Consider the following 23560-nt stretch of genomic DNA (forward strand, 5'->3'; position numbering starts at 1 on the left):
CTGCTTTGTGAATTGCTGCAGAATTTTACCTATTCAGGCCTTTAATGAAGCAATCTGAGAAGGAGTACTCACTCTTCAGACATACGTGAAGCTATGACCACCTGTCACCAGGGGGCTCAAGTGGACAAGGCGAAAAGGTTGAGAACCACTCACCTAAATGACCCAGGAAACAGGTGTCCTCTCTACTCATTCTTAATCTATGAGGCTGTTTGAAGCCACACTGAGTCATGATCCACACTGGCACCACGGCCTTGCATCTGCCCATTTAGACGTCTACCAGTCATGCTGACTAGTGGCGGGCAGGCGACGGCCGAGAGCTCTGTGACATTCCTGAGGAGACCTTGACGCCGCGCTGCCATGACAAGAACATTCCTGTGAGCCGGACGCATGACTTTCCATCTGTTTGCAGGTTTATCTGTAATGTGGCCGGCGTGATGACAAGCATAATATAACTGCTTAAGCCCGCTGAAGACTCACGCCATCCAGGCACGAATGCTGATTCGAAATGAATGAAACCTGAGCACGGACATTTCATGTGTCTGCGATGTTAAGTTAATCTTTTCAGATTCGTCATATTTGAAAGCATCGCACAGTCTGTGTTACTCTTAAATGTCTCCGACAGGCCAGTGTAGCCACTGCGTTTAAGTGATATTATGCACTATTTTCAGTGTCCGTCCAACAAATTAGCAGGACTGACAAACACTGATGGGGGGAGCGGTACAGTACAGCTTGACTTTAGTAGAACTTTCTCATCATAGAAGTTCACTGAACTCCTGAAAATTTAATGAGTCACGGAGGGGCGAAGAGTTTTGTTCAAAAAGAGCGAGTTTTGAAAGCCTGAAATCTCATCTTACAACAAAAATTCTTTTCTTTAAATCATTCAGTCTGTATCAATCCCTTGCAGATATATCACGGCCACTTTCTTCTATGTGACACAGCATGTTGTTTTGCCCACACTGTGTCATTATGTAATGTAATTCTAACTTGCACTACGCACTGCAAGAGTCAAAAGCGATTGAGCTTGAGTCCATAATGTGAAATTGTGCATTTAATTGCAGTTTACGATTGCTGCACTCTTTCCAGTGTTCCCATCAGTCTGCATATGATTTCTATGTGCATGCCCTAATGAAAAGCCACATTTCACAGATGAGATAAAATATAATCTTAAAATAAATCAATAATAAAGGGGATCAATAGAGCGGCAGTGATGGAGCCACAGATCTGCCTGGAGGGCTGTGAAGCAGCAACGACCATCAACCATCTGAAAAATAATCATTTTCTTTTACCTAAACGGTGGACAGAGTCAAACAAAAACAAACAAGTCCTTCAAACTAAAGGTGTCATTTATTTTTTTGTAAACCTTGAATATGATCATATAAAAGCAGACATGCTGTCAGAAGATTGGAATGTGAAATGGAGCACAGTGGGAATGTCTCACGGGCGCTGCGTGTGTGTGTGTGTGTGTAACTCGTCAGCTCTGGCATGGGACAGGTGTGCTTCTTGGGATAGAACAATCCCTGTTATTGCCCAGCCAGCCTTTTATTAGCGCCTCATACCCAGCCAATCACACTGGTAAACAGGTAGAGGAGAACAACCATCAATCACTCTGTGCGCTGAGACCTGACTTGTGCCAATTACACACACACACAAACACACACACACAAAAATGGACCAGCAACACAAAGAGCAGAGTGTATTTTTGGAGGACAATCCTATTTTTCCAGGCATGTTTCTGTCATTATCATTCCTGGAGTAGCTCATGTTTGAAGTCAGCGGGCTGTAGAACAGCACAGCGCTCGCTCTGCACAGAGTGGGATGTGCTACGCAGAGATGATGGGGAAAGCAGGTGCTGTGATTGGGGCCAAGCTAGTGCCAGAGAGGTAGAAAAAGAGACGGAGAGGAATAGAGAGGAGGGGGCAGCGACGATGACAGAGAGAGCTTTCTGACCTTATTTCCCTCACTAGACCCCAACTCCCGTCTGATTAGTTTTCATTGCCGCTTCCCGTCACTGTCTGTCGGTTTAGTCTATCACGCCCCTGGTCTGCTTGTCCGTTGGGCTGTGTTTATGTCTAATAGAGAGCAGGAGTGACAAAAGCAGGGAAGTTGAGCTGTTTTCCTGCAGAGAGCAACGCTGCTGAAACCTCATGGTAGCCTCGGATTTTAGATTCTGCGCGCTGAAAGTTCATATTATTTTGAACTTTGACCTTATTCGGCACAGACTAGCAAAAAGCGTGTTCAAATAGATTATATCTTACCAAGAACTGCAAAGCGATACTCCGGTTTATTAGAATTTGGGTCTTATTTTTGTACTTCTGGCCATCATTCATCATTAAAGTTTTCATGAGATCCGGGAACATGGCAACATCAGAGGAGCGTCTGACAGGCAGAAACACATGCGGCTTCACATACTCAACAGTTTAGCCAAATTATCTACACCACTAATTTGGATGTCTTAAACCATCCTTCATTGCACAAGCAAACTGCTTGCTTGCAACTATGTTAAGTACAAGAGGTCGCTTGGAACTAGAAAGTCTGTAAACGGTGATAGATGATAACAAAAGGAAGTTGGGGTCATATTTTTACAGTTTGCCTTTGTTTTATCTTTCAAACAAGTGTGGCTAACCTGAGGGTTTATCTATAACCTGCATGAACGTCTGTGTTTCTCGCCTTGTTTGACTTCTTTTTAGCAATGTCAGACTTGTCAGATTTCCTGATCTGAGCAATGAACTTGATGAGTAATTATTCGCCATGAAAAGGTAAATAGTGCGGAGATCCAAAAGCAGCATCCGAAGGAAACAGAGATACATAAACAGCCAAAACGTTGAGCCGAGCTGTCGGCGACTCAGCTCAGACATGTGTAGGCGGCGGATGAGGAGACTAAGTGGAGGATGGGGATATTTGGTCTGCGCAGAGCAAGTGTCTTCCAGCAGATCTGGGGCTGATGTCATCTTTCTCATGGACGATTGGCTGGAGAGCCAAAGGCGGTCGGGTCATTACAGAGGTCAGAGGTGAGAGACTGATGTTACTTGATGGTTTGATGCATAAGGCTGCCATGACCTCTACTACACATGCACAGTGGGATAAGCACTATTTAAAGAGGATGACAGCATGCACAAAAAATGTGCTCGTAGAAGGTGAGTGAATGAGCCAGCGGCTGACGTAATGCCTGCCCCCATGTTTAAAGCTCAGATAAGCATTTTAAAGGGGGACCTTTAATCTGTAGGGCATCACGTAGACACACACACACACACACATACACACACACACACACACACACACACACACACACACACACACTTATCATTATTTCATTAGACCAAATTGTACTAACAAAAAAAGAGCAGGCATAGCCAACTTAATTCAACTAAGCCCAGATGGTCTAAAGACACATCACCTTATGAGAAAACCAGACTGAGCAGGTTCACATCTATTATCATCTCAGTAAATAAGATGATCATTTATAGTCCCTGAGTGCCACAACCTCAATCACAGAAAATGTCAGAACAAGCTGCGAAACATTGCTGCTTCTCATTTGGTATTCATGAAAACAATGTCTTTAGTGGCACCAAAGCTATTCTGTTAAACATTTCCCTCTCCTTGCTATTCATAGTGGATTCGCAAAGTGAATACTGAATGACGAGGCAAAGTCACATTAGGAGTTTTAATCATGTTGTGATGAAAGGAAACCTGGCACATGACAAACTCCAAAAGAATGGCGAGAGAAGAGTGGAGCTGCAGTGGACACTTGGTGCCTGGCCTAGATTAATAGCATACACTAGGGAGCAAAATCCTTCAGGATTCTACTGAAAATACACAAGAATTCATTGCAAAACAGTGGCACGAAACAGCCAGTGTGCATGACAACACCAAAGAAAAAGTATATAGCACTTAACAGTGTCAGTGCTAAATATGTGTGTGGACCGTGCAGCCGGTGAGTCATCCTGCAATAAAAAAGTGGAAACTTCGACTAATTGTGGCAGTAAATGAGAAGTTAGAGATTACCAGAGTTATTAGGATTCATCCTCTCAGGACCATGGATGTCTGCTAAATTTCATGGCAATCCATCCCATAGTTACATATCCATCCCAAGATGCTGTTTTCCTCTTCAGGACAGGACACAATCTGGGAGCAGTGCACTAACAAACCAACCTGAGGGACACACTGTTTGTCACCACTGAACTGTTTAGATCCAGAGTTTGTTCAATGCAGCTTCACTGAAATGTTTGTAACAGAGAGTGAAATTAAGTGAAATCATGGCACTCTGGAAATATAAGAGGCTGAAAGTCCAGTGTGGCTCAGAAAGATATGCACAAATGTACAAGACACATAAACATCTCTGAAGCTGAAGGTGTTCTGGGTGTTGTGGTCAAGCAAGCTTTCAGGTTTACTTTGAAACCATCATCAGAGGATGGAAAGGTGTCGGGAGCAGCTAAAGATGGATGGACCTGTACTATCTTAATAGTCTTGTATGTTTCATTAACTCACACCGAGCCAGTTTTGTCTATTGACTATTCCCATCAAGTTTTTCTTTAAATTTAACCAAGATGATCACATTCTCAACAACCTGCAGCTGCCAGTGGCCGAAGATGCAGACAATATGTTGAAACAAAGCTCAGTTCTATGTCACAGCATGACAAATACTTCTCCCTGATATCAAAACAAGCTCAGAACAGTTTCTAACAGATCTTTTGACAGCAGCTAGGCGGACAAACGGCAGCATGGAACGACAAAAAATTGCAAGGCAGCCAATCACAACTTGCTTTTTTGGATACAAAACAACATTTATTACTCAAATAATTATTTTAACAGCCTGACAGGTTCTTCAGAAACATTCAGACCACTATTTAGGGACTCAGTATTTAACGTCACCATATGTACTTTGATCTATCGATCTGATCCTGTTGTATATTGTCTACAAATGAGCCTATTTTACTGCATAGTTCTCTGACCACTGCATTCGAACATAAAGCCTAACACAGTAGCTGCTGTTGTTACATACCCAGAGTTAATGAGGCAGATAAGACAAGCAGCACAGCTATGGAAACAGGAAAATATAGGAAAGCATTGATCAGATAAACTGCCATTCACATTTACATTGCAGCACCATGTGAAACACAAATACACAAAACACACTACATATATTGCTTTATAAACACTGCAAAGCACAGCAGCAGCAGCAGCCAAAGCTGACCTGACATGCCCGGTTAAAAAAGGTCAATCAATAACATCCCAGAGCCTCCCGGAGCAGAGCAGTGACGGGGGACTGTGTGGTCTGTTATGGCTGGAAAGCGAGTGCAGCTCTCAGCCAACAGGAAACAGACGACCAGTTCTGTTCACTGCTGCATGCTGGGACACACTGACTGCGTGTCTGGAAGGGATGTCTGTGTGTACAAGCTTGTATTTTGAGTGTATGGGATAAGCATTTTGAGGGTGTGTGCTGTCCTTGGACTTCTTGTTTTTCAGACTGTTTTGTTTTCTAATGGTGTGTATGTATGAATCTGCCCGGCTCTGGATGCGTTTGCGTATTTATCTGTCGGGCTTCTTCGTGTGCGTCTGTGTGTGTCTGGGTGGGTTGGAGGGTGGGATCTGAGGACTAAGACACGTGAAGAAGAGGGATCGCGGACTCAAGATCGGCACGTTCTCAAGGCTTCCTTCCAGACTGCTCACGTTGGGATTGTGTGTGTGTGTGTGTGTGTGTGTGTGTGTGTGTGTGTGTGTGTGTGTGTGTGTGTGTGTGTGTAGTTTATGACAGAGGTATTCAAAGTCTGACAGTGTGTATCCCCCTTAAGACCAACTGACAACCCTCCACACCGCCCCCCCTCACCACAACAATCACAGCTTGATTGTTTTGTTTATTTGTCCGTTGGTTTTTAACACAGAATAAATATCTGAACAGAGGAAAGTGTCAGATTTCATGGCTAAAAGAACCATGTTTAAGAAAAAGGTTTCTTTTTCCATTTACAGTATGTGTCAAAATGGATTAGCAAGCTATCACATTCTGTTCATGTTTTACACAGCATTAAACTTTCCTGGAATCTGGGTTGCATAAGGAGCATCTTTTTTTCTGCGATTTCTGAGTGAACTTATTTGCAACGGACATGCGGCTGTCTGAGGCTGAGTCATGACCCGGAGAAAAGGTGTAATTATTGACATGCAAAGGGTTTGTGTGTCACAGCCACCGCCACAGCTCCAACTGCTGATGAGGTTGGAAAGGCCAAATCAGTGGCCCAAACAATAATAAATTACTTTTGGTTGATTTCAGAACGCTGGCGTACACCTGTTCCTTTCAATTCACGCTTCTTTGCCTCACACCTCTCCCTCTGCGCCTATACTGTGCACGCAGTTCTGTACTTTTGAAGTGTTTGCATGTGTAAATTTCGGGCTGCGCTGCAGACTCCTCAGCTAAGACTGGTAAAAGGAATGAGAGCTGAAATAGATTCAGCCCGGCGCTATCGAGTTTTTGTTCTATTTTTGCAGCTGCTACTGCTGAGTGAACCCTTTGACTGTGGTTTGTCCATATTATCTCTGGCAAACAAGACCCATAACATGACCTGCACACTTCTCTCCATCACATGTTGCTCTCCCTGGAGACACGTTTCACTGCGTAACGTGATGAATAGCTTGAGACAAGCATTTGTGAGCCGATTTCTCAATGTTCCATCTTAAATAAATGGATTTTATAGCAGAGCCGAATTTTCATACTGAGAGGCGACGGCAACAGATGCAACCAGCAAGAAAATGTCTGCTCTTTAACAGCGTCTGACATTTCAGTTTATGGGCAATTATTGCCATGCATCCCAATATTATGTAATTATCTTGGAGCTGTCAAGCAAACTTTGCTTGAGGATCCAGACTATTTCCACAAAGTGACAACAGTGTAATTTCAAATATATTTGAGCCAATGGTTCCCATGTGCATCAACCTTTATAGCAGAGTGTCTGCTAAAAGGGAAATGAAGCCATTATGGCGAAGGTGGAGGGAGGAGAGGGTGGCAGATCCTTCCTAACAGCTCTGCTGTAATGACCCTGGCATCTGCAAGACACTGTACCGTTTCCAAAACACTACTGGAGCTACTTGGCTATCATTCAGCCTCGTCGGGCCTCTGAGAATTGCGAGCCCTCTGATAAGTCGACCCTCGGGCTCAAAAGATCATAACAAGCTTAATTTAGTCCTTTCAGAGCTGATTTGGCTTCAGCCTATCTGAGTCATCACCACCTTTCAAGTCATTAACAAACCCCCGAGTCATGCAAGGTGTTTTACCTCTGACAGTGACTGAGAGTGATATAACTCCATATCTCTCTAAGCACAGTGTGTCATTAGGGAAACAGATGAAGGCACAACACATTAAAGGACTCTGAGTCCACTGACAAAGATTAATCAAGAACGATTTAGATAATCATCATCATGCAAAAACGTCAAAACATGTATTTTAGTCCAGCTTCTCACATTCTGCTACAAATCACTACAAAGGCAGACATCTGCTGTGGGGGATACAGGGCCAGTCAGTTGCTGATGATGATATAACTGTGACCTGTAAAGCTGATACTGGCAATCAGGCTTCCTGGAGCGCTAATTTGCTGATCCAGTCTGCTAATCAACTGATAGGAACACATCCTCTACTCGCCAACGGGATTCCAGTTCATCAGTCTGCCTGCTGACCCTGCAGCCCCTGACCTGTGATCACCTGCCAAGACTGTTTCCAGTGAAGCCGGGCAACAAGTGAGAGACTGGCCAAGTGTGATGTGCCCCCTGCAGCGTTTTTATTATTAACCTGATCTTATGACAAAGATACGACAGCGCGTGTACATACACACACGTGCACGTACACAGACACACGCTCCTTTGCTCTGGGCTATCAAACATCTGTTAATTGGAAGTCGTGTGCAGAATTAGCCGATAGCAACTGTGGGTGTATCTGTGCACATCAGGAGGTGAAGGGGAAAGTTACAAGCTTGCTGTGTGTGTGTTCGTGTGTGTGTGTGTGTGTGTGTGTGTGTGTGTGTGTGTGCGCACATGTGAGCCTTTTCTACTCTTTCCAATTTTCCGGAAGTCTGATGGAGCCTCCCACTGCTCCGGGCCCCAGTGGATGAGTTCTTATTGTGGGTTTGGAGCCCCGGAGCAATTAGATGAGTTTATGGTAAGCGCTAAGAAGCGGAGAAGCTTGTCATTCTGTCAGAGCTGATTTCCCCCTCGCTCTAAAAGCCGACCTCTCTGGGCTGCCAAGGGTGGACGCGGCCCACAGCCGTGTATTTAAGAAAGAGTTGAGGGAAGTGGAATGTTTTTGAACCCTGCAGTGATTCAGTTTTTAACTTCCTGTAACTACATTCTGTTGCCAAGCAATCTGAGCCAAAGCATGCTTGCTTTATTTGATGCCTGGCAACATAAATAACTTTTATCCAGCAAAGGGAGACTTGAGATACTTTTGTACGGATAGATGGACCCATGGCGGCTTATTGGAGCACACAGGCCTCTTCAAGGCTTCCACTCTAAAGGATTTTTAAGATTTTATTGGTTACAGTACTACGCATGCATTTTGAATATTAATAAAAGTTTAGAGTGGTTGTAGGTATTCAAAGGCTGCAGAGGGAATCTGTATGAACACACAACGGCTTTAAAAGATACCTACAATGTAGAGGTACCCTGCCATGGCATGGCACAGAAGAGAAAAACATTCTTTCCACAAGGAGAGTAAAAACATATTATAAACAGTGAAAGCACGAGCATAGTGTTCCCTACACATGAATGAAAAAAAAAATCTATGTTGCACCTCCCCGTGCAGTCCCAAGAGCGTTTCCCAACACTGTTGATGTCTTTTTTCCAAGTGCAGTGCCAACAAAATACTTCATCCGCTCCACCTCTGAGGCCTGTGTATCCTCCTGAGTCCTTCTACGAGATTCACCTCTTTACTGAAGTATTTGCTGGAAAACTAAATAAACACAGTTACACAATGAAAACGGGGGTCTTACGTAACTGACACCAGCCATGCAGTGGCCCAAATGCAACAATTTTCACCGGCCTGAACAGCCCCCACATGCATGCATACACACACTGAAATGTACATACATCGACCTGCTATGTAACATGCCTCTTCACATCTGCAGGGATTACAGGGCAACTCCTGAAAGAAATACATGGAGGTGAGGCAGACCTCTCTCACACTACACTCACACATGAAGGTCACTAGCATGCAACATGATCAGTGTCATTCTCACGTACATATTTATCTTTCAGTATCCAATAACGTGTTTCCTCTGTCACACTTTACCACCACAGAGTTATGAGTTAGGTGTTAATGACAACATCAAAAGTTTATTAACTCATCTAATAAAAGCTGCATTGGTTAGACATCAAAAGCCCAATAGCCCTTTATTAAATTAAATTAACCTAAATATGAAGACAGTCACGGGCTGAATTCCTGGCCTACAACTTGTCAAGCTTTCTTGTAAGCAACAACGACTGCTGCATGATGGGATCAAAAGCTTCTGTGTTTTTGACAGAAATTTCTCCCAAAAATCTGAAAAAAGAGAAAAGCCATATCTCATCTGTCAGAAATTTAAGTCAGACAAATGTTAAACCAATGATTCAAATGTCTAGTATGTCTAATCTAACAGTGGAAGTCTATATTGTTAATTAAGATGAATGCAAGTTAGAAATAAATGTTTGGTCCTTTAGCTGCTGGCAATAAAAATTTAGTATCCCAACGCTGCATGGTTTCGTACAAGTGATTGCATGTGAGTCAGTGAAGGTCCAAGAATACACAGAGCTGCTGACCTGAGAGACAATAAATGCCAGTTTACAAAAGTGTGCATGTGTTTGTGTGTTTTGCATCGCGTATCTATACTTCACTCTTTTTCACGTGTTTTCTTGCGTCCAACACAAGCTTTCTCTCCGTATACATGTTTGACTGTGTACCTGCATCTAAAGCTTTTTTAATTAGCAAATTAATATCAATTTTTTTCAATCGACCATTTAATCTGTGTCCAAAATGATGATGATGATGTAAACTGATGTGATGTAAACTGTGACCATCACAATTGTGTTAGTGTCTTTAAATGCCTTGTTTGGTCCAACCAGCTGACCAAAACCCAAAAAGATTCCATTTACAGTGACATGAAATGTATAAATGCAGCAGACTCTCACAACTGAGGAGCAAATGTTTGGTATAAAATACTAACCCGGCTCGTTATTTTCACATTTTCTAACCATTGTATGAATCAACTGATGTTTTCGGCACTGACACATTTCAGTGCCGGCTGTGCTCTGCTCTGTGCGTGACTGAGGAGACTGGCTGGCGGAGAAGAAGTGTGTGTTTTCAGTATGATCCTTGGCGTGAGAACAGACTGAGAGCGGACATCACACCACACTGTGACAGCCGAGGGCAGACAGGGGAGGCAACACACACCTCCCTGACCAGCCCTGATACCTGCCATGCCCCTCTGGACCTCTCTCTCTCTCTCACACACACACACACACACACACACACACGCACACAAGCACACATACAGTGTGTACATATGTGAATGCATACATGCCATCACATACAGCACTTTTTAAAACCACTGCCAATTTACACAAGATACAAATCATTACACGTTTCTGGTGGTTTAAAAGTTTTGTGAAGGACAAAAACAACAAAACTGTGGTCAGCTGACTGTAGGAACTTCTTTTGCATAACTTGCGTCTAATATTCTGTTTGTGAACATGTCCGAAGCTGCCACATACACAGACCATCAAAGATCTCTGGAAATTCGCAGGTAATGACTGATGCTTGATTGTTTTGGCTGAGATGGCTTCTTCAAGTCTGAGCACTTGTCCCTGCTTGCCAATTAGATACTAAATACGGCATCAGAGGTGCTGGGAATATCTGCAGATGCATCTCAAATGACTTTAGCTCTGGTACTGAACATGAATATCAATGCAGACATGCATATAAATCACCACAGATCGTGGTAATTGCTAAATGTAGCCCGGAGCTGCAGGCCACTGCTGCTGGCTGCATGCTGGGATGTGTGAAAGAGAGTTAGTTTTATTAGCTGCTGATAATATATTGGTGAACAGACGTAAAATACTACACATTTTAAATCCTGGCAGTGAAAGTTTCATCCAGCGCGACAGCTCTATTCCCTTTGGATCATTTCTTCTGTGACAATTGATTCCAATTTAAACGTTTGACTGAGTGGCCTGTGGATTATCCAGAGGAACAGTGTCATTGTGTCTCAAAAGACACAGTTTGTTTAATGTCTCGAGAAGCACAAAAAAAAAAAAAATCACTGTCATTGTATTATGAGAAATCTAAAAATCTAGGCAAATAAAAATAACATTATCTCAGTGGCTGCAGGTAAATTTAAAAATATGTTTCTTGTGAATTGTGCTAACATGGCCCATTAAAGGTTGTTTGATGTCAGCTGCTGAGAACAGATGTAACTGAGACACGCTACTGTACACATGCACAAATTACAAGTAGGTGCAAGAGATGCAACAGACGAGCGCTCTCCCCGGGGCCTGCAGCCTCGTCCTGACACTCTGAGAACATTGTAGCACCCAGTCGACACATACTGCCTCCTGACTCACCCTCATGTGGAAAGTAGACACCTGAATCTCACCTCCTGCGTCTGAGAATGAATGCACTCACATGCGCAGACAGTGAGCATGTCTGTGTGAATGAAGACAGGCTGAATTCTTAATACACACATGCAAATAGACACACTCTGCGGATGGATTCATGCAGGCCAACTATAAAAAGTTCTGCTTCAGTGTTAAAAGGATAAAATTAAAGGGTAAGTTCACAGCTCTTACTCCTGTTTACAGGTCAGAAAACACTGTGTGAAGTGTTTGAAAAAAGTAAAAAGCTTGAAAATGTAAAAAAAAAAAAAAAAGTGAGAATAGCAGGTCTGTGTAGGCCAGTTTACATCCATGTGTGTCCAGACTCACATAATACATGTAGTGAATACTTGAAAGAATTTAATAACATGTATCAAGTGTATTTTTTGGTAAAATGGAAGTTATCACTATATTGAAATGTATGATTCCAGTGAATCATTTCCAGGTAGAAACCTGCTGTCCTCACTTAGTGACTGTTTTTCCAGAGGACTGATGGAGAGCTTCATCACATGGAGCAACAACAATCACCTGAAGCTCTACATCAGCAGAACCAATGAGCTTGTGCTGGACTGCAATGTTTCAAATATTGATGTTGCTGCAAAGAAGCTACAAACAGTAAAACGTTGATGCTTCACACACATCTTCAACATAGCAGCACAGAAGATCTCTACAATCAGCACAGTTTTAAGGTGGGCGCCCAAGATTAGTGTCACCAATTCAGCATCTGAGCAAATGTGAAATATGGTCACAATCTGTCTTCTGTTCCTGAGTTATGGTGCTGAATAATGACCAGAAATGTGTTTCTGTAAAAATTATGATGTCACGGTGAAGTTGACCTTTGAACTTTGGCATATAAAAGGTCATCACTTCATCATTTTTCCATGTGAGACATTTGTGTGAAGTTTTTGTCATAATTAGCGTTTGAATTCTAGAGTGACCTTTGACCACAAAATTCTAATCATTTGTGCCAAATTTGATGAAATTCGATCAAGGCGTTCCAGACATATCGTGTTCACGAGAATGGGATGAACGCAGGCATACGGCGGGACAGAAAAAAGGAAAACATAATGCCTCCAGCTACAGCTGTCCCCAGCACAAAGGCATAATAAAAGTAATTAATGCAGCCTTAACTAAAACTTCAGTGGAGATATTTTAATTGTCTGTAATAGGCTTTTAAATCTATGCACATTCTCAAAGACATGCTGATACCAACGTAATCCAGAGAAAGTTAGAGGGGACAGACTCTCTATCACAACAGTTGTAATACAATTTAAAACTCAAACAGCTTCAGAATCAGAATATTAATATCAGCTCATGTCTCATTCCTTCTAAGGCCTCATAAAAAGAAATGAACTGAATCCTGCTCAGTCCGGCTATGAGCATGTCTTTGCAGAGAACAGTCAGTGCATAATGAATCCTGAATCCTCTAAATCACTGGATCATTAGCCTGGACTCTGTTAATCCCCTACATCAAATGGCTCACTGACTGAGGAGTCTGACAGAAATCTCTCCTGAGGGAATGAGAATCACAGCAGCATACAGCAGAAACCGCTCAGCATCCTGCTCAGAAACATGAAAATAAAGCACATGGGTACAACAAGACCACATATTGCTCAACGGCTGAGATTCCCTCATTCTGTTGGCCGAGGTTCACTCACTCACTGGTAAATTCAATTTGAGAGCGCTCCGTTCTTTGGCATGATTAAAAACTACTCTATAAACGGCATTAGTGGGACTGAATGATGGAACAGAGAAAAATGCTAACTCAGATAGGGCGGTTCTGGAGCGAAAACAGCGTTGGAGATATATCACTGTCATCAAAGACAAATGAGTGGGCCTTTCCAATGAGGCGGAGTGCAGAAGAAGTTCATACAGTGACACGGCGCTGTGATGGATGGGCCAAAAATTAAGAGAAGACGTGCGACGCATGCATCAAGGATAAAGTATTCACATGTTTGAGGAGTTGTCATCAGTTTGCGGTTAGTGAATCAGTCGACAAAAAACAGACCGGTGCATTCCTGGTCAGTTTCAGGTTAAATCTCTATAAATCTGCGGCACTACAACAGGTTTGTTGGGGAGAGACGAAAGAAAAAAAGATAATTGTGCTGGCAAGAAACAAGACCACAACGAGGGAGCTGTGATGACGGGGATAAAGTGTATACTGAAGCGTGCTGCGGAGACAAATCGCTTCATGTTCCCGTCAGAAAGATAATTCTGAAACAATATTGGCTGTGTGTTCTGGGGGTCGAGCAGATGTGAAAACAGTGTTTCTGCCTGGGCAGTGATCTGGAGGCTTCGCATTTTCAACACACAGCGCTACAGCGAAGTGCAAAGTATGACTGAGCCGTGCTTTAGCTTGTCCTCCCAGGACGCCATCCAAAAATGAGACATGACATTGACATGATTGAGTGTGTGCCTGCTGTCTATATCAAGGAGGAAAGATAGATGGGGAGTGAAATGCAGGTACAGTACGTCTGCAGGTGAAAGCTTTTTTATGTGTGGAATTTAGTACACGTTCATATGCATACCGCTATGGGTTAGCGCTATTGGTGTGTCTCTTTTTTTGTTTCCACAGTTTAAACAAAGACTAGTTATATTGTGAATGACCAACAGGGTGTGAAAGGGCAGTTTATTTTAACGTGTGTGCTGAAGCGGATGTGGGCACCGTAGCAGTGTGTCGCTGTGAGTCAGGGGTCTGGTTCACGCTGGCTTAATCTTGACACGTAAATACAAAACCCAGCCCCTCCGAGTAATGTGAGGCGAAGGGGTGAAGAGTTTATAATTTGCTCAGTGTCTCCGAGGCAGTTCGCTCTGAAACAACCCGACTGGAATTGACATGGAGGGCCTAAAGTTACAGTAGCACTTGCAGGAATTTCACAAGGAAAAAGCGCAACAGATAACCTCTTTAAACCTAATTTGAAAGTTCATTTTCAGCTGGTGACTTATTTCCCTTGTTTGCGCCATTACGATAAAATTGGTCTTGTCCAATATTTCATCGCTTACTTCACTCTTGATGTAGCTCCAAGTCACCAGACGCTCGGCTCTGTTTCACAAAGACACACGGTGCCAAAACCAAAACAGTTTCGACCATGTGCTCTCAACACTGCACTGAGCCCGGCCTACGATACATGTCTGAATCGTGCGCAGAATTAGATTATTTCCGCTAGCGTGAGATCATTGGAAAGCAGACCATTTAAGTGAGCAGTCTGACGGTGGGTTACTTTGATGTTCGGTTCATTTAGACTGCCAACTGGGGAAAAACGCAATCACGTCAGCCTCCTGGTGATAATTACTCGTAGGATGTGACGAGTTATTTTGACAGCTGCACACCTGTAATCACACACTGTGGAGGTAGGACACATTTTCAGTCACACATGTAGGTTACATCTTCGTCTGCATTTTACATCCTGTTTAAAGCGTGCAGATAGACTCAGTTACTGCTGCAACTAATGATTACCTTCAATTATTGAGTGATCTATTGTATTTAAAGTGTCAGAAAGCAGTGAAAAATTGCCCTCACAGTTCTGAACACCATTCTGTGACATCTCAGAAGCACCTGGACCACCGGGGGTTTCTGCTCACATGCACCCAGAGCGATGCGATACACGAACACTGTTTGATTGTCAAGTAATGTCTGTGGGGTGTATCACTGATAAATACTGTACATTACAGCAGTATATTGTGAACAATTTACAGTCTGTTCATGCAGAATAAGGGCAGCAGGTGCAGCACTTCCTCAAACACGGGTATATCTCATTTTTAGCACCAGAGGTGGGAGCCAAATACCATCAGCAGGCCTTGAGATAAAATGAAGGCTGCTGAGACGGTTGTTGTTCGGTGGAAGCAGTGTAAACTCGGCGTTTAGCCATAACTGTCGACTGGACTGACAGGAAAGACTGATGGTTATAGCCCGCATGATGCAAGAGATTCTTTTTGGCTCTGCGTCTCCTGCAATCAATGAAGCTGATGTTGACAGTTTGTATCTCTAAGGGAGGGTGCTGTCTTTTTAAGAGTGCGAACAAAAGGGAGGGAGTCAAACGGTGACAGAGAGAGAAGAGCGACAGAGAGCAGAGAGATAGATTATAAGAGCTTTATAAGAGATTTATCTCAATTAGTCTTGATTGATTTCTGCTATGTTTACAGAGGGCAGCAAAATGTGGCAGAAGCAATCATGGTATTACCGGTAAAATATTTGTTTAAGTGAGGGCCAATGCTAAGCAAACAAACGCAGTCGTTCTGCATCCAAAGAGCCCTCGGTATTAGAGGTGTTGCATAATCTGCCTTCAAACAACATCTGTCAGCACGGTTTTAACTCAATAAATATGGCCAACATGCCCAAAGCATGCAACCAATTACAAATTAATGACAACTTGGTATTCGAGAGCTCATCACTCTTTTGATATGTGCTTTAGAAATCCAAAGGCATCAGGATTTCTTTTGAGAGGGATGGTGTGTCTTGAAGTACTCAGGGGGTTGAGGGTTTGCTCTCATCAACGCTCTTGAAATCAAAGGTTAATGATGGCGCCCGTCAGACTTGATGAAACAACAAAGCCTGAGATGTAAAGCTCTAGTTTCTGCTCAAGACTCAAAGCAATCATTTCCAATCACAAGTTGAACATTACTAAAGCACCCACTACATAAGGGCAAGGGTGCCCATTCTTTGCACAGAAAACAGCCTCAGACATTTCTCAAGTTATATGACGTTTAATGTTTTCATCTTCACATCTGAGAAGAACAAAATCCCATTAATACAAACGCAATGTGCCTTTTGGAGCCACATCTCCCAAAAATCACAAAAGTCGCCTCTCAGGTTACTTTGTATTTTCACAATGGATGTGATTCGGACAGCAGATAGAAGGGAGAAAAGAAGAAGTTATTAGAAATTAACGTCTAACCCAAAACCGTAAAGTGAGAAAAGGGGTTTTGTCTTGGCTTATGCGGCGCCCTCTCTGACCTTAGAGCCACTCAACACCACTGCGCCTGGCCCACTTCCTGTGTCTTCCACTGCTCTGTCTCACATACCAAACCAGACATTCACACACCCACGGTGACGGCTGAGCATGACCCGGTCATTCTGTGAGGCTGAGAGGAGTTCCTGTTCACGAGTGTGCCCCAGCTGTCCCGCAGGCTGCTGGCTTGGTGGGGCTGCGGTGGGTGAACCCGTGGCCAAAAGGGGGCAGGGTCCAGGGTGACGGCAGGGCGGGGGGGAGAGCAGTCTGGTCCATTCATGGTCTTTACGCAAGACTTCCTGGTACACATGAGGGGCAAAATCCTGGCACGTGTTGACCAACCCACACTGAACACACTGTGATGATGCTGAAACAAGAAGCAACTGACCTGAAATGGGTCCTTCCTAAGCTAGCTTCTTTCAAATTTACCTGGTTACACCATTAAAATATAAGAAATGTCTTTTAAAACTTTAGTAATGTGTAAATCAGTAGCTTGGACACATCTGTAGCTCCATCCAATAAAAAACAATCTATGTAAAAGGAGAGTTTCTGGAGCATCAATATCATATATGATACTATCAGCTCAACTTAAAAGCTTACCCTTTTTTTTAAAAGATATAAATTTCTTATCTATATATGCATATATGGAGAAATATGTGTTTCAGAGTTAAAGTTTAGAATTATGCTAACCTTACATCTACTTACATCCTTTGTATATCCCTCCGTTAACCCTGTTGTTTAGTCTGGTCTAGTTAAAGTTCGAATGACACAGTTCCTACTCAAAGTATGAGAAGCGAAGTTACGACGTCTGGTTTACAGCAAAACTGTTTATGTGGAATGCAAAGACCTCATTTCTATTTCACTGCTGCTTCTCAATGTGTTTTCAATGCGAGTGCATTTTCATGCCAAACAAAGACATCTCAGCACAGGAATTTACTGCTGCCATTATCGTATTACTGGAAATATAAGTTATGTTTTCTGTATTGAAAGCAGGCTAACTTATATTGATCAATCAGAAATTCTAGCTTTTTCACTGACAGGCCATCTACACTGTTGAGTGGTTGATTCATGGGAACAATAATTTCAGGTAAACGTAAAAATTGAATCAGCTTAACCTCAGAAGACAATCAGATTTGTAAGAAACAGAATCAGAGCGAGAGGACGGGAAAGGCAGCAGCACTGCGGCGTTATGAATGAACACGCCAGACGAGGAGTCAGACAGACAAACAGTGAGAGGAAGGGCAGGTTAAACGTGGTAGGAATGTGACAGACAGTTGGGGAAGGCACACTGACCCCAGCCCACATGCTACTTGGCAGGTTACAGGTGGCTCACCCTCCTCCCACGTTCACACGCGGATGTCAGGCCTCCCTGAAGGAAACCAGGTCGGTTCCGTTGGGGAAGTCATATAAGAGCAGGGAGGACGGCGAGGAATCCGCATCTGCAGGCAGTCTAGTCAAAACAAGGCTTCCGCGCTGTCTGCCGTTAGTGTGGGGGCAGCCACACGAGGCATGACCAGAGAGGGGCCTGCGTGGACATAAACTGCGAGGACTGAACCTAAATATTACGTCTAAAAAAAAACATGACCTAAATACTGTGTCTGTGGAGCAGAATTTTCCATCCTGTCTCCAGACTTGAATTGACACCTAGGCCTTTAACACTTGTTATGACAGATTTTAGCACTTTTTAATGACCATTATTTTCCAGGCTCCTTAAGCTTAACTTACAGTAACTGCTTACGGCAGTATACCATTTCAAGATACAGTAAGTATCAACTGCTACTTGCAAAACTGATAATAGCTACACTTTAAGTCATCACTGTGTCTGAGCTGTAGTGGTAAAAGTTGGCAGGTTTAGTGATCATTTCATGGTGGATTTAAACCAAAGTTCATTCAATTGAACAGATCACAAGTTCTGAACTCAGGTCTTTCAGCTACAATGAAAAGAGCATACAGTGAAAGTACTGGAATTGAAATAGATTGTCTTTGGCAATTTAAAAAAAATACATTTGTCTTCACTTTCATACTGAGACAGCAAGCACAACCTGAAGTTCAAGATATGAACACAGAAGAAAAAGTCACCCAACTGCAGCTACTGGGAGACAGCTAAAATTATATGAATCAGTTTATCAAGGTTGAGCAAAATCACTACTTGCTGCTGGATTGAGAGTTTATTCTGTTTCTGACCAGCAATACTGCAAAAGTGCTGTAATTCTTAAACCACAAAACCAGTTTCAACAGCGCTTACAGAAACTCCTTCCAGCTTTTCTAAATCTCATCAGTGCTATTCTTCTGGGCTGACAAAACCACCAGCTTCATCAGAATTTATTGAGAGTGTCTTCAGCCAGGGTAAAGGCACATCTATTCTGAGACGCCTGAATTATACCCGCTCTCTTCTTGAAGCAACAACCAGCAATCACCTATAATGTAACAGAAGAAAAAAGTTACTTGTCTTTGGGCTTTTTCAGCATGTAATTGTAATGATAATGTTGTCACTTACAAGTCCAATGTGCTTGTCTGGTGATGTGAAGGCAACCTGCTTGTACCAAGGTGATGAAGTGGCACAGTGAAGGTTGTGTTTATGCAGATTAGGCAGAGCAGTGCAATATTTTGGAGCTAGTTTTGTCCTGAAAATGGGCTTATGCTTTTCCCTGCTTCTGTGGCTTTAGCTGGTGACGGCACAAATACCGACCTTTCATCCATTTCGTGCCTGCATGTACGCTTTGGTATTCTCAATTTAATATCCATGTTGGTAGACAGCAGAGATAGAGTTACAGGTGAACTGGCCCGGTCACTGCCTGGACTGAATGTGGAGGAGCAGCAGATTGACTGTGATTGCTCAGCTCTTCACTCCGTCACAGTGAGTGAACCCTGAAATCCTGTGGAGAAAGCTCATTTTGGCCACTTGTGTCCAACACCTCTCTGTTTCAGTCAGAAGCTTGTCACCACAGCGAGACTGAAGACGGTAAGCTTCGATTGTTTTTCTGTGGCTCTCAAAAAAAATGTACACCATATCTGCAGCCAACCTTTTGACACACACACACACACACACAATAAGCAATATTGAGAAAATAATTGTGCTCCCTTGACCAGACAGAAACAGGGACAAGACTTGGACATGATCCCTCACCGACTTGGCACCTTCATTTCTGTGCTACTAAATCCAGTAACTGTCCCTTTAGTTCAGGCTGAGCTGCAAAAACATTCCCACCTTAAACTCCCCTGATCTTTGAGTCTTGCGATACCCTTTTACCCTCACACATACAAAAGGTGTAGAGACACCTGAACTCCTTTACCTGAGTTGGTGCTGAAAAACTATCAATAAAGTATGTAAGCAAGCGAAAACATGTGAGTTTTGATTGGCACAAGGAGCGCCAGCAGCTCAAAACTTGCATCAGAGCATCTATAGAGAGCAGTGACGAGACGATGCAAAACAGTCATCAACAAGTGCACCAATAAAACTGACTTTGAACTCATCCACATCTGCAGCACGCTCATTTCCTTCCTGCCAGACATAAATACTTGATGACATTTTTAATTACAACATTAACAGGCGGCTTGATTCACTCTTCTTTAAATTTATAGAGAAGGTATTTAAACAGTGAAGGTTACAGGAAGGGAGGTTTGGCAACCACTTCAAGTCTGCAACCAATGATTAAGGTCAGGAGGGTTGACAGAAAAACTCAGACGTTGTCAGCAGGCCAGGGAAGTATTCATTATGTGCATGCCGAATACTTTCTTTTGTGGCTGTCGGATCATCTAGTGAGAGTCTTCAAGGCACAAGGATTCAATAACTACCACAAACATTCAAAACCTTAAGATCTTTGTTGGTACACACTACATGCCCGCCTCAAAAGAATGGGTGGCGTATGACAACACATGCGACGTTTGTGAGCACTACATCAGTGAAGTGGCGAGGGGCTTGAACAAGAGAGTCGATGCGCACCGTGAGCAGACATCATCTGTCTGCCAGACCGAATGTTTCCAGACATTTAGAGAGTCAACTTCAATACAAAGCTAGGCTAACATTTATCAACAACACCAAGTGTGTATCAAATACAAGTGACTGTTGGTCAGTCCCTCAGCCTGGTAATCACACTGTGTTCAATAAGAAAACAAGCATACTATTGTATGCCGTCTAATTAATAACATAACTGCTTATGTTTATGACCCAATGGGCCATGAGAGGCATTCAAAGCTGATAACGGTGTTTAAGAACTGTGTTCCTGTTGGCCTTGAGACAAGATCCTTTTTTTCTCAATTCTGAAAAGGCTTGACATTGAGGAAATAATTGGGTATCTCATCTCATCACAAAGTAACTAATGCAAAAAAACAACAGCTGGTTAACTTTCAAGGCATTTTTTTATTACGATCCCTGGGTTCGCAAATAATGAAACATGAAGGTCATCTGACAATCTGCAGCTCTGCATTCATCTCACCCAACGGTTTCAGTTTATCAGGCTAATGTTTAATATTATGGAATGATTAACTATGGCTCCTTGTAGGAGGTTGCCTTGAACAATCATGCGGTCCATTTAGACAAGCATTTCCCTTAACAGTAAAGCTTTTAAGCCACAGCCTAATGGATGAGATTCCTGCAACCTTCAAGAAATGTTTAAAAGCTTATTCCATTCCATATTGACTCACAGAGTCAAACAATAATGATCTCCACAATGCAAACAGTCAATTACAAGAAGTAATGACTTCATCCTTCAAAGGCAGAGGGGAGAATCATCAAATTTTGCAAAACAAGTATTTATTCTCCCCTGCAGTGTCTCTACAAGACGATTAGAGGAACGGAAGAGAGGGCAACTCAAAGCAGACCTGATGGATGAGGCCACCAGAACAAAAACAAAATCCAACAGTGTTTCATACAGACTGAAGTGATAAACACCACCAAGTGATTCCTCTCAACTTAGTTAAGATCACCTCTGAACTCCCACATCAGTTCTCCTGCTGCATTGCACACCTGCACTGCACAGTATATGATCCAAAGGTTTTAAGGACTTGTCCTTTTGTTTTCCCCCTGACAGCCTCGAATGACCTGGCAGCTCAGCAATCCTGGTTATAGATAAAATAATCTATTAATCATTCACTCGCCCCTACAGTACATTAATGTCTGCATGACTCCAAACCGACTTCCAAAAATGACAAGCAGTGACAAGGCTTTTCTTCGAATTGCAGCTGAAACCAGTCTTTCCTCATACATCTTGGCAGTTAGCTGGCAGCAACAAATGGAAGACTGAGAGGGCTGAAAATATGTTGATGGAGGCAGAGAAGATAGACAGGGCCTTGGTCGCCCATGCAGCAGGTAGAAAAGCTATTCCCTAAAAGTCACTCGTCAGTCTTCTCGGTCAGAAAACAGACTCAGCCACTGAAAGTCACCCAGGATGTTTGTTGACTCTAAAGAATAAAGCTTGATTCTGTTGACTCAGTCGACTACGTCTTAATGCTGTGTAATCAGTAGCATTACACAATAGCAATAAGATGTAGTGTGGCAGTTAAACTGGTTTTTACTAGATGAATATCAACCCTCTTCATTCACTCACCAGTGAATGGGAGACAGCAATTGTTCAAACACAGCTTGTCTAAAGACATACAGGAAGAGCCTTCAAACGTATTGATAAAATTGTTACTGGATGAGCAAACACAGGCAGGAAAAGCACATGTTGTGACTACAGGAAGTGATTGATCGCATAACTGTCGTCCACTTCCACTCTATTTGCAAGAGAGCTGAGAAAAAGAGGAAAAACGGCTGTTTGCCGTTTTCAAGAATGTCTCCTGTCAAAAAAGATGTGCTTAATAATTGCAGTACCATATGTTCGTGGGTGAATAATGAGGCACACGCTGTTTTTAAACTTAGAATAACATCATCATATGCATTATAATTATCTTATGACATGTCACACACCGGGGAGTTTCAGTCAAACAGTTTGACAGGTGAGAGGTGCGCTCATGCATTACTAATAGCTGCACCTTATCATGGCAGCTGTTGTAAACAGCAGGCTGGATACGAGTTTGAAGAAAACTTCTCACACAGTCTATACTCTAAGAAGTGTTGGAAAAGCTAGAACACATCCCTAACCCTATGTTGCACCTGTGGCATGACCAGGAAAAAGGAACAACATCTCAAGTATTATCGCCATTATGACTACAAAAAATATAAAGTGCTTAAGATGCATTGTACTGTGTTCAATTTGTGCTATGAGCAACAAATTGAGTGTGGTGACAGCCTTTATTCTTAATTTACATAGAAAGAAAGGCATAAATGAAACAGAACTACGGATGACAGTGCTGATGACAGCATTACTGTCTCTTCTCAATCACCGCAAAACTGCCAAATAACCTCAACTGTGGAACAAAATATGTCTTCTTAATGTGAAAACATAATTTTGTTGATTTTTTTTAGTGCATCCAGCAGGACAGCACTTTGGACTCAGATAATAATAATAATAATGCAGGCACTTGCAATTGTGCCAGAGACAATAAATGGTCATGCATTCATTGTGATCCATCTGTGCTTTCCACAGAACTGTTTTTGCAAACATATTATTTATGCTCTTGCACCTCAGAAGTTGCCAATTTCTCATTCATCACAGCTGACATCTCCCATGAGCAGAACACGGGCGAGAGACCAAACCACTGCTATCGCTGCATGAAATATGAAAAATTTCACAATGTACATGTGAGAAAGGGTTTTGGCAGGGCGCTGATGACGTGCGCACATGTGCATGCAAACGTTACTTGCACTGCGTTCGGCATAAATGAAATGCGGTGGCTGGAGGCAGCAGCTCCGAGCATTTCAATCAATATCCCTGCTGCCAGTGAGGCTGGGGACCATTAGCACCACTGAGCCAAGTAAAGTGACTCTGATGTGAAATGACAGGGGCTTTCACAGAAGCCGTCCTACCGTTTCCCTCATTGTCATTCTCTCTCTCACACACACACCCCCACCCCACATTGCAGCTACCCTCACTAGGCAACAGAGTGCACTCATACTGTTGTTTTCTTTC

At 42.8% G+C, this 23560-nt stretch overlaps 1 protein-coding gene across 3 annotated transcripts in view; it reads right to left on the reverse strand.

Annotated features, from left to right (window-relative positions):
- ddah1 (dimethylarginine dimethylaminohydrolase 1) overlaps window positions 1-23560 on the reverse strand; it is a 73840-nt gene that overhangs the window by 41990 nt on the left and 8290 nt on the right. The window lies entirely within an intron of this gene.

Source organism: Chelmon rostratus, chromosome 4 (genome assembly GCF_017976325.1).
Source record: "Chelmon rostratus isolate fCheRos1 chromosome 4, fCheRos1.pri, whole genome shotgun sequence".
NCBI classification, from domain to species: Eukaryota; Metazoa; Chordata; class Actinopteri; order Chaetodontiformes; family Chaetodontidae; genus Chelmon; species Chelmon rostratus.